The sequence below is a fragment of the Odontomachus brunneus genome, unplaced genomic scaffold (assembly GCF_010583005.1).
Source record: "Odontomachus brunneus isolate Ranch 3 - 2012 unplaced genomic scaffold, Obru_v1 Obru_scaffold_011, whole genome shotgun sequence".
NCBI lineage: Eukaryota > Metazoa > Arthropoda > Insecta > Hymenoptera > Formicidae > Odontomachus > Odontomachus brunneus.
In genome coordinates, this window is record NW_022639461.1 from 933,948 (window position 1) to 945,696 (window position 11,749).

An 11,749-nucleotide genomic window follows, 5' to 3' on the forward strand; every position below is an offset into this window, starting at 1 on the left:
CACACACACACACACACACACACACACACACACACACACACACGACCGGCGAAAATCCGCGAAATCGCGACGGTCATTCGATCTCGGCGCAGCTTCCAAAGTGGTGATAGACGGTGCAACGGCGGAGATGCGATTTCGACGGGCAAATCGATGTCGTCGACGACGGACACGTTGCTGCGTTTCAACGCGAGCAAACCACTTATTGCGTTTCTCCTTGCTTTTCTTTTACTTGCGAAAACGACAAGTAATATGCACGCGTGTCGCGTTTAATTAATTTGCAGTCGGCTTTTCTATAACAAAGGATTGCACGACGGGAAATATCGCGGCGGCACGGTATCATGTGATAACAGAAAGAGGCATACCAGGGACGCACTCGATATTAGCTATGCTAATTGGGCCTACGTGCCGGGGAAGTGCAAGCGACTCGATCGCGTACATACATTTGTAAGCCGGCGTTTAATTCCCCGTATAGATCCCACTGTCGCGATACCGTCGCGTCCCACACCCAACCCGGTATAATTCAAACGCGTCCGGCGAAATGAGCTTTTTGTTGTTTCCTTTTCTCTTTCTCTTCCTCTCTTCTATTCCCTCTTCCCCCTCTCCCTCTCTCTCTCGCGCGCGCGCGCGCGCGTTCTTTTTCCCCTTTTTTTTATTTCATCTTTCATTTTTGCGGAACGGTAACGGCGTGGATCAATACGATGACGGGCTGTTTCCGCTTAAGCGGATTTTCACGGCGTTATTTTCGCCGTACTCGCGAGCTGGTTAACTCGCTGCCGGTCCACGGTTTGCGGGAAGAGAAACAGAGAGATCGAGCGGGCGGGCGAGAGAGAAAGAAAGAGAGGAAGAAAGGCAGAGAGAGGGAAGGGGGGGAGAGAGAGAGGGCAGAATGCATGTGCTCAAAGCGCGCAGAAACAAGCCTGCAGACAGGCGGTCTCGTCTCCACCACATCGCCACCATCCTCTCTCTAAACCCACCCCTGGCTTGCTCTTTTTCTCTCCCTACTACTCCTTTGTCCCTCTTTGGTGCACGAGCTGCCGGTAATGGTGAGATCGGAGCTCGTCGCACACGCCCATACACGTACACGAGTGCGCCGCACACACACACATATCCACGCAACATACCACATAGGAAATGGGAAAACGAAATGAACCGTGAATAATTATGTATTACTTTTAATGCCTCACGGTTTACAGGAACGTGCCCACCGATGCCGAGGAAATATTAACGTCAAAGGTACTTCCTTCATTTTCTCCGGACGTATATATCGCCGGTGTACGTACACCGCATCGCCGTCTCGGAGCCAAGGATCAAACGATACATGAGAGATTCGACGTATAACGACTTTTTTCTTCCTCCCTCTCCCCTCATCTCTTCCTCTTCCACATTTTCCCTCTCTCCCTCTCTCGTTCTCTCTTCCTCCGCGAAATGTTCCGCGCGCGTACGCTGCAGTATAACGTGGAATATCGAGATAAAAATTCATCCGATCATTATAATTTAGCATACATTTATGTGGCGGAAAGAGCGCTCGCCCCGACCGCTCGGCACGTATATAAACGCGAAAATTTATTTCGGATAAAATAAGAGGAGAAAGGAGCGTCGTATAATTCAAGCCGCGTGGCGAGAGAAATCGTTCTGATTGATAAGTTAACGACTCACAGGTTTAATTTTTCTATCGCGATTCGCGCACTTCTTATGCGCGCACACTATTTAAAGGTGAACGATCAAAAACTCTATCTAACGAGCGTCATAAGAACGGGAGTACACGGAAAGACACACTTTTTCCTCAATACGTGAGTGAAACTCAAGCGGTGAGCAAACTGACCGACCATAGTCGATGATTCTTCTTACAGTTCGAGAACAATAAGATCAGCCAATATTCTTACTGCTTATTTCTGTCCGCCATCCGCTTAAGAACGCTTCACGATCTCGCCTGACACACGGCTGCTCGCGTATTCCGTTGTCCGCGCCCGAGATATACTCCTGAAAAGCGCTTCCGAAACAATGCGCACTTGGAAAACACAGAATACGAGAACGTATGTAAATAGCGCTGTAAAAGATGTGAAAGATCAGAACTTGCGGTACCGCCTGCAGACGGGTTTTATAATCACTCGCTGAGGTGGATCGGGGCAAGTTTCCGCTGCCCTCCGTCGTTCTTTCACACCGTTGAATCTAATTACGGGAACGTCAGTTTCGCCAACTTTGTTAGGTTTTACATCTTTATACATCGCGCCGACGTTATTACGTTAGTTTTTTGCCGAGAACGCCGGGGAGTATCTTCCGCGCGATATTAACTGTAGAATTGTTTGTTCAGACAATAATGTAACTTCAACAACAAACATCGGATTAATCCAATAGACTCCGCCGGTTAAATCTCTTACGGTAATAGTATAAAAGAAACGGGAGACAGAGGTGAAGGGAAGGGGGGAGTTAAACAGCAGCGAGCCCCGACGGCTCCGCTGTACTTCGGAAATAGCTTTTAAGAAGACTATCGATGATTTTTCCAAAGCGAAGAAACAATCTCGCTCTTGCTCTCGCCGAGCACTCGAATAATCTCAGGTACGGCCATCGACACAAGCACGTTCTGTACTCGCACTTGAGTGGCTTTCCTTGCTTTCTTTTGCTACTCCCCGAGTCGAAATTTTGGTTTTACGCTAACTCCACGAGTTCTCCTGAAGTTGAAGGACCAATTGAGAAGTCCGTGATATTCCGAGTCGAAATTTTGGTACTTCATTAATCCTGTAAATTCCGACCAAGCTGGAAGGATCAACGGAGAAACTCAAGATGTAACAATGTACAGAATATATATATATATATATATATATATATATATATATATATATATATATATATAGCTTGATTTGATTATATTTCAACAATCCTACTCGTTTAATTTAACTTATCCTTAATTTCAATAAGCAATATATTATGTTATTGACTCAACTGCAGAGACGGAATGTACGCGATAAGCAAATATAAAATAATCAATAGGGATGAATAAAGCAACGAGTTTTTATTGAAAAAAAGATACTTAAGTTTCTTGAGTTTTCCTAATCGTAAATTATTTACGATCTCTTATTAAAAGCATCATTAACGACAGATTCAAATATTTATGAACCATTATTTGACTATTTGAATCGATTTTTAATTTACAATTGAAGAATCAAAAGATTTATATAACATTATTATTAGCAAATGGATTTATATAACATTATTATTAGCAATAATGGGCTATAAATGCCGCTCTTAGAGCGACAAATTCTTAGAGCTAAATTCTGAATATTTAAAGTATTTCGACTCGGAATATCTACTTATTCTTCTAATTTTCCTATCTCGATAATTTCGTCAGAGACGTCCGTTAAAATCGTAAACATCATGCGAAATTAACATACCTGGAATATATATATATGACGTGTATCGTTGCCCACGTCTCGACATCCTGCGTCCTCCGTCCTAATTTGCCGTTCCAACATCCTGCTGCTGGCTGCTTCGTGGTTCCGGATGCTCACTGGCACTGACACTGACGTAGATACGCGTGGGATATGATTCGATCGGAGAAACACGTGTTAACTAACGCGAGGCCGACGAGAGAGCCCGACACAATGTTCTCGAGAACCGGCGAAATATTTTAATCCCTCGCAACGGTAGTGTATATTTGTATAATACCGAGACACGTGCTCCGCGACGCGATATGCATATCGCTCGTCGGTTCAAGACGCAATGACTCAGGGCGCGGACAATACGCTCGAGAGTATCAAAACAATCGGCGGAAGGGTGAAGTCACCTCCCGCCAGTCACGACCACAGTCGCTCGCCAAACAATGGCCGCGATCCGTTACACGCTCCCAACGGCTACGAGCGTCATTCTATCTTTGACTGCGTTCAGCAGAGAAAGCTGCTTTGCAACTGTTGTAAAACTCGTGAATCTGATTGGAGTATGCTCTTAATTTCGGTTGAATCCAAGAGCATGTACCAATCAGATTCACGAATTTTACAACAGTTGCAAAGCAGCTTTCTCTGCTGAACACAGCCTTTGTTGCTCATTGGATGTTAAACAAAGATAGAATGACGCTCGCGGCGGTTGGAAGCGTGTAACGGATCGCGGCCAATGACGCGCGTATACAGTGCCCGAAAAGTCATGGAAATTAAGGCTCGTAAAATATTCCGCGAACCTCTCGCAATGATCAAATTGTTAATTTTAAGTTAATCACAAAACTTGCACGCGCATCACGTATTGAGAGTGTCTCTTGTATTGTCGATTCAGCGATCGTTTAGTGTCGTTCGATCGTTTAATGTTTAATTCTCAATTAATGTGCGGTTATTAATTAATTAACGCCGCGTTTCCGATCGTGTGATTTGCATGTCGCAGTATTGAGCACCTGGCCACGATGAGCACAACCAGAAGCTAACTCCAAGACGGCGTACAGGACGCAGGATGCCATGACAATCGGTGATGAAGTTTATAACTCTTTCTTTCTCACCTGTTTTACATTTCAAAATTCTATCGAAATTTTTGAGATCTAAAAAAATAATAAAGAAATTTTGAAAGAAACAATTTTATATATCTTGAGACTTCAACACAAACTTATAATGCATATCAATATTAATGTAATTCAATGCACGTGACGTAACTAAATATTTCTGTCATTTTATGTAATTTATTAATAATTTGAATTATGATGTGCATATGAAAAGTATCAAGATAAATAAGAACTGATACTTATTAGAAGATCAATGTATTGCTATTTTTAAACTATGAATTCAACTGTGTTCTACTAATTAACTGTGAAGAATATGAGCTTTTAATATATGTTCGATTTTACTCACACGACAGTTCTTTTGATTCACTCCAATTTCTGAAATTATTAGGTCGATATTTGATAAAAAATTTATATTATTTATGCATTTTATCGTATCTCAAACACTACACTTTTGGTTTGTAAGAAGAAAAACTTTCTATGTTACGTTTTAAAAAACGGCTTTTTTCATGAAAACAGGCTCTTCGCATCGCTTGTTTATCCCGCTATTCGATAAACTATTACAAAGGAAATTTCAAAGCTGACCGAAAGCGCGGCCATCGGTAGTGGAATGACTTTTCGTCGCGTAAAGCGCAGATAGTGTTTTGCATAGAAGTCCACTAAGAAAAGAAGATCTCGCCGCTGCTTGAAACAGCTCTTCGCTCAATTTGTGAAATATAACGAGCGCCTTAAAGAGACAGATACATAAGAAGAGACGTTTAAGGCACGTCCCGGTCGTGCTTTAATTCTATAAGAAACAAGACGAGAGAGCCGAGTATATAAGAATACAGAGGAGAGAGAGTCGCGAAAAATATTAAATTTACCGTAAAAATGCCGTCCCGCGTAATGACCAATAACAAAATTGCATTGAATACGGAATTACCGTCATTCATCGGCGACGAAGACCCAATAATGATCTTAGTACAACTGGAATTCGCCTCGAACGGTGAAGGAGCGCGGTTTCCTTCAGCCAGAAGAATCTGATGGCAGGCGGATGGTTTCACAAGTAAAAGACTTAACGACGAGCTATTTACGATGTTGCGGATCAACTCGCGGAGTCAAATCGGCCGACGAGGAGACGACGAGGAGCGGCAATCGATTTCAGCGTCTGGCACTAGCGCGTACAAGTGACTCGCGCGACAAAGCCCGCCTCCGCCGCGGACAAATCGTCCGTGAAATAGAGAAATTCGCGGGGATCCCGTGGAAAATCCGCATCCGCTTCCGGAATACTTTATGACCGCGGGCCCGTTAACATTCAGACGCGACTCGGCCACGTAAGTGTAGTTCAAACGAAAATGTACATATGTACGAAACACTTGGTCAGAGGTGAACCAGCGTCGCGATTTGTCACGCGAAAGGAACACACACGCGCGAGTTTCATCACTCCCCAAATCTCGCGAGAAATCCAGTCGAGTCTTAATCCCCTTAGACTTTGAATAGAGGATCGACTAATTAACGTTTTCCGATACGCGCTACGCGCTCTGATTTTCCACGATCGTCAAATCTAATTGGTCTGCAATAAATATACACATTTTTTCTTTTATGTAACATCCAGGAAAATATAATTTTGTTCTTAGGAATCCTATGAGTGAATATGTCGCTTATGTCTCTTACTAGAAGAAATTTCTATTCAGAACAAAACTTGTATTTGTAGAAAAGAAATTCCTCTAACTTTAAAAATATCGTGCTTGAAATGTTTTTCTTTTGGCTTTAGAAAAATCCTCTTGAGACTATATATAAGAGAATTCCGTTAAAGATTATATTTTTTGGATGAAAAATATATACTACTAAATATATCAAGATGGGACGAGTAGAATTAGTTACCATGGAAGAATCTCTTTGAATGCGAGCTACGGAAATAGAAGAAAAAATTGCAGGCTCATTCGCAAGAATGATCTCACTTGTGTGACGTTTTAATTAGAAAAATACGATTAAGGATTATTGAGGATTAAATAAACGAATAATTGAGTCGGATATGCAATTGAAATCTTTCGATTAGATAGTACGCGACACAATAATTCACCCAGTGGTGAAATTAATAGTTGCTCCTGATTGACGGTCTAACAAATTGCCGTTCGCTCGCGACGCGATGCACACGAACACGTACATTCATAAAACATGTACAATAAACACGACGGCAGTGTCCGCGCTTGCGTGTGTCCGAGTGTGGTAGGGACATCTCTTGGATCGATCCTTCAGCTGTGCTGGTGGTGCACCTTCATTTATATAGAGGCCAGCGCGGCCAACAGCTGTCAATGAATATACCAATGATCAACGATCGAACGCTCTTTCTTATTTTACGAGGGACGTCGCGCGCGCAAACGAACGACTCTACGTTTCGCCGACATAAATTTCCACGTGTCTGACCGCCGCCGGACGCGATTAAGTGCACGTGCATAATTGAATACAACGAGAGATCGCGCGATATCTTCGGCTGATAATAACGGGTCGGAAGTTCTCGAGACGCGCGGCGGTCGTTACTGCACTTTTTGTCAGTCACGTTCCTGAGCGTAGTTAATTCGTAGAACGTTGAGCGCGCGAAGTTCGCGGCAACTTTTCTTAACAAGCTCTGCCCCCGTGCGCCCCGTGATTCTTTGTTTCGAAACGCATTTCTAAAGTCCCGCCTTCGAAGTCCAGGAATCATTATTCCGTTGATAATAACGTTTCGCTTCGCGCGAACAGGCAAAAGTTCCGTTCCGCGAGAACGCGCGCGGGCCGTCATTAATAACACCGGGGATTAGCGGCGTGTTGCGCGCCGGCGAATGTATATTTTATCATTTCTAATCAAGTTTGCAGCGAATGCGGGAGATGTGACGGCCGATTTGCTGCTACAACCCCGCTTTAGTATAACGTAGGTTGAGACCCCATTAGATTTCAAGTTGATCCTGCAATCTCCTAAGGCGATACCAGACTACGAGTGCGGCGTCTGTAATAGGCGCTCATGTAAAAGACGGTCCCATATTCTCGACTCCGCGTAAAGTCGGTGTCACGTATACTCACGTGCAAAATTGCGGGAGCCCCTTAGCAAAGTGCTTTTGTTGATAATGTCCTCGGTCACGCGCGATCGAAATTCAAACGTGACGATTAAAGGCACAAACCCGAGTTCGCGCGTCCCTTCAAATTTAAGCACGCTCTTCATCAGCTGAAATATTTCGGAATATTTTAGTGGTTTCAGTCGAGCATGTAGTCAGCCGGTGGTATTATCGATGAAAAGACTGCTACTACACGGAGAAAATGTTATAGTAAAAATTACATAAAAATTTTTGTAACTTTGGACCAAAATTATGACCGAAATTATTATGTATTTGTCTAGAAATGTTACACAGAAAGAATATTATAGCTTTTTTTATATTATGTCATATATTTGCCTAAAAATGTTATACAAGGAGAGAATATTTTTTCATATAAATTCTTTTTAATTTTACTATGTTTCTAGTAGTTTAGAAATAGACTGTTAGTAAGATTTATCTTGCCAAAAAACATAGTAAATTTTGCTAGAAATATAGCAAGTGTTTTAATAGTACATATCAGTTGCTAAAAGATAAGTAGCACATTCGAAAAGAAAGAAGTTATTTAAGAATTTCGATCTCTTTCTTTCACTTAAAAAATGCTATAAATAGTTTTTATTATAAAATTCTGCCCACACATGTATATACATGCGACATCCTCCTACAAAATTATTGTAATTACTTGAATGTTATTTATATCCATATGTATATCCATATCAAGTCGTGAAATTTCTTATTTCTATCGTAATTTATACTACAATTTCGTCCAACATTCCAAAAAGTTGGAAAAATAAATATAATTTCAACGTAATTTTTGCTACGATATTTCCCTCGTGTACATTGAGAGTAAAAATTATTGATCTCATCACAAGTTACGGTCACATTTTAGGTTCCAATCATATCTTTTTGTTGGCCTAACGAGAAAGTAACAGTATATATGCCTATACTTTTATTATCGTTGACATCACAATAACACCTGCTATAAAAATAAATCTTCTGACTACAATTATTTCTCACCATACTTTCAAAGTCACAGGTGCCAAACGCTTTTCTGTCAGTGTACCATTGTGATTACGTAAAACAAGCGGAATTCCCGAGCACACCCTAAAACCAGCCAGCATCGGATATTAAGCAAAATATCCCCCGCGCGATAGACGCCGAGAGTAATCATTCCCTCGTATTGCGAAATGCACGCAACGAGCCCGGGCGCGCGCTACACACGCGCTATTATATCCGAAATAATTTCTCCATTTATCTCCGGCAGTGGCCGCGTATTATCCGCTTTTCCCGCTTCGAAGCTAGCATGTTTAGAGTTCGTTTTTCTTGGTTTAGGCGGCCTGCCATTGTGTCCGTCGCGACAACAACAGCAACAAGAAAGTAATAACCGCATGGCGAAATGACAAATTCGCTGCAAATATTGCAGGGCGGGGAGGCTGCCTTGTACGCGTCATAAATCCGCGTTATGGCTATAACGCAGCGTATAACGGTTTCCAGCGCGCGCGACTCTGACTTACACCACGGTGGAAAATAATACGTTATGGTTAATACGGCGCGCTAATGTTTGTGTAAACGCGTGTAACGCCGAGAAGTTACTGCCCCCGGGCAGTCTTTAGGTGCACGCGCCGCCGGAGAATCGGTTGTAAGAGCATCCGATAGTTAAGAAAGTAATCAAGCAACTTTAATTTCAATACCCACGGAATATTCTCATCTCTTCTCACTTCGACAAGATTCTCGACAAGCACAGTGCAGAAATAAATGCCGACGACGACAACTTCATTCCAATGCACTGCTCTCTCTCTCTCTCTCACTCTCTTTTCAATTTCTCTCAGTCGGCCATTTCGCGACAGCGTGTCTTCCTGCGAAAGGTGTAAAACTCCGCGTTTACGTCATTCGAATCATTTTTCCAACAGAGAAAGCGACTGGTACGATGCGGATTAACGCATGGAATTAACGCACGGATAACAACGGCATTCATTGTACGTAGATCGTCTTCATGGACGCGTACGCTCGCCGTGTCCCTGGCAATTGTGCGGATCGCGCGAGTGTGGAAGTGCATGCGACAACGGGACGCGCGGATCGAATTTCGCGCGCGGCGGCAGTATTCCATCGCGCGCGCGGTACCGAGCCGCATCGATATCCTTGTGTAATGGAACCATTCTGAACCAATCGCAAGGAAATTGCCTCTCGAAAATACACCGGGCAAAAGCGTAGTCCTACTAGCGTCGGTTGAACGTTAACGAACTTAAAGGTGCACGCTGCCGGTCGCGACGTAAATCGCGACAGAGAGTCGAAAGTGCACTCGCGATAATAAATTCGGGCTCTTTCTCGTCGCCCTCTTCTTCCCGGCCCTTTACCACGATTACCGATAAACACACATCGCACCGCGAGAAAACGGTCGGCCGTCCTCGTTGCTGCAAATTGCACGGCTACGTCAAATGTAAGCGCGAGTCATATCCTGGCGTGTGAATTTTTTAGACGGTACTTTACGCAGAGAGAGAAAAAGAGAGAGAAAGAGAGAGAACACGGCATTATTCCGCAAACTGGCGCCACCCCGCGACCGGTACGCCGCGAAAAAACCTCCCTTGCCGTCGCAAGGGAATTTTTCGCGACGTATTTTCGCGACTACGTTGGACGGTGTGTTCGCCGTGACCGAAACTGCTGCGAGAACTTGACGGCGAGCAACCGTGGACATATTTATACTGGATTCTGGTAGCATCTAGGAACGTGCAATTTTATGATATATCGCAAGTACTGCGATTTTCTTTTCTTGAATCACGATGCGACCTTTATCGCAAAATAGCGCCTACTTATTTCAAATCATTTGTCATTTTAGTTAAGTATTTGTGTAAATATCACGCGACAATCTATGATATTTTATACTATCTAATCCAAATTTATACATTTAAAAATGTGATTTTCATTTTTAACCATTCTTTCATAGTAAAACTTGTGTTTTCTTATAGTAGACATTTCAAAGAATATTTTGATATAATACGAAGAGAGGATTGATTTATTTACTTTCAATATATTTAACATTTATTTAAATATTACCTTTCTCATCACGTTCCCTTATGATTAAAAATCGCGTTTGCGATACAAAATTACACGCGGAAAATTATATTTGCGATAGAAAATTGTGATGCGATGTGTCACATTCATTGCGATTCTTAAAAAAGATCGCATCGCGATACACAATTTCATAAATCGCACGTCCCTAGCGGCACCTTCGCGCGCACGGCCACGCACTCGCCTTCCAACTTACATTACCGTGTTCAGACGCGGAACGTTTCGCAACAGTTCCAGAGAGACAGAGGCATGTATGCGACGAGAGAAGGAGCATACAGATGCATCACGTACATACTGCGAGTCGTGAGCGTACTCGTACGCGTGCATGCATCCGCCATGAGAGGCCGCGGAAGCGCGCGGTAATAAACGCGATGGGATAATGCGCGGCTGAGGGGGCGGAAAAGGCGACGGCATTAATGCCGCAATACGTCAGGGTGTCGACTTTGAGCGACTTGTTATGCCCGAAGCCGCGCGCGCGTCACGTCGGCACGGCTTCCATCGGATTGCGGGGATCGCGAGAATAAAATAGACTTTTTAATAACTAACGCTCGCGCTTATCTCCCTCTCCCTTTTTGCTGTGTATCGGGCCGTCCCGTTGCGAATCTCCCGATACGGTGTTGACACACGCGATATACCGTAAGTGTCTTTTAAAAGTCCTCTTTCTGGATCGCGTTCTGTCACGGCTGTCGGAATATCTCGAATTGCCGTCGAATATATACCGTTCCCGTGACCCACTTCGATGCGCCAAATCGGCAAAAAGCGCGCGCGATTCATGGATGCATCTTATGTGCATATCGAATACGTCGAGTTGAAGGAGCACTTAATCTTAATTCGCCGCTGTCGTATGTTCCATCTCGTGAAAGATACGGAGATAGGGACGACGTCGACGTGAGGTAACCACGCCGCGGATTCAAACACACGGACGGAGGTAGCGCGAATGCACGCGCTGCACATTGCACTTTGCCATGACGTGGGGCGTCGCATTATTTACACGTTGGCGCAAACGTACCGCTCGCCGCCTTACGCGCGAGGCTTAAACTTACGACCCGTTTGCAACGCTTCGTTAAATTCTATAGCCACCCCCGTAATCCCCGCCGGTGCGGGCAACACGGTTGTCACCGAGCCTTTAATGATACTGTCAGACGGCGTACTCCCCCCCCCC

At 43.7% G+C, this 11,749-nt stretch overlaps 1 protein-coding gene across 3 annotated transcripts in view; it reads right to left on the bottom strand.

Annotated features, from left to right (window-relative positions):
* Positions 1–11,749, bottom strand: part of LOC116840737 — a 371,839-nt gene that overhangs the window by 328,622 nt on the left and 31,468 nt on the right. The window contains exon 1 of one of the 3 annotated variants that reach the window (XM_032807856.1): positions 3,390–3,639. The exons of the other annotated variants lie outside the window; for them this stretch is intronic. The gene's annotated coding sequence lies outside the window, so the exon portion shown is untranslated. Of the gene's footprint in view, positions 1–3,389; positions 3,640–11,749 lie in introns of those variants that run through there. 3 annotated transcript variants of the gene reach the window in all.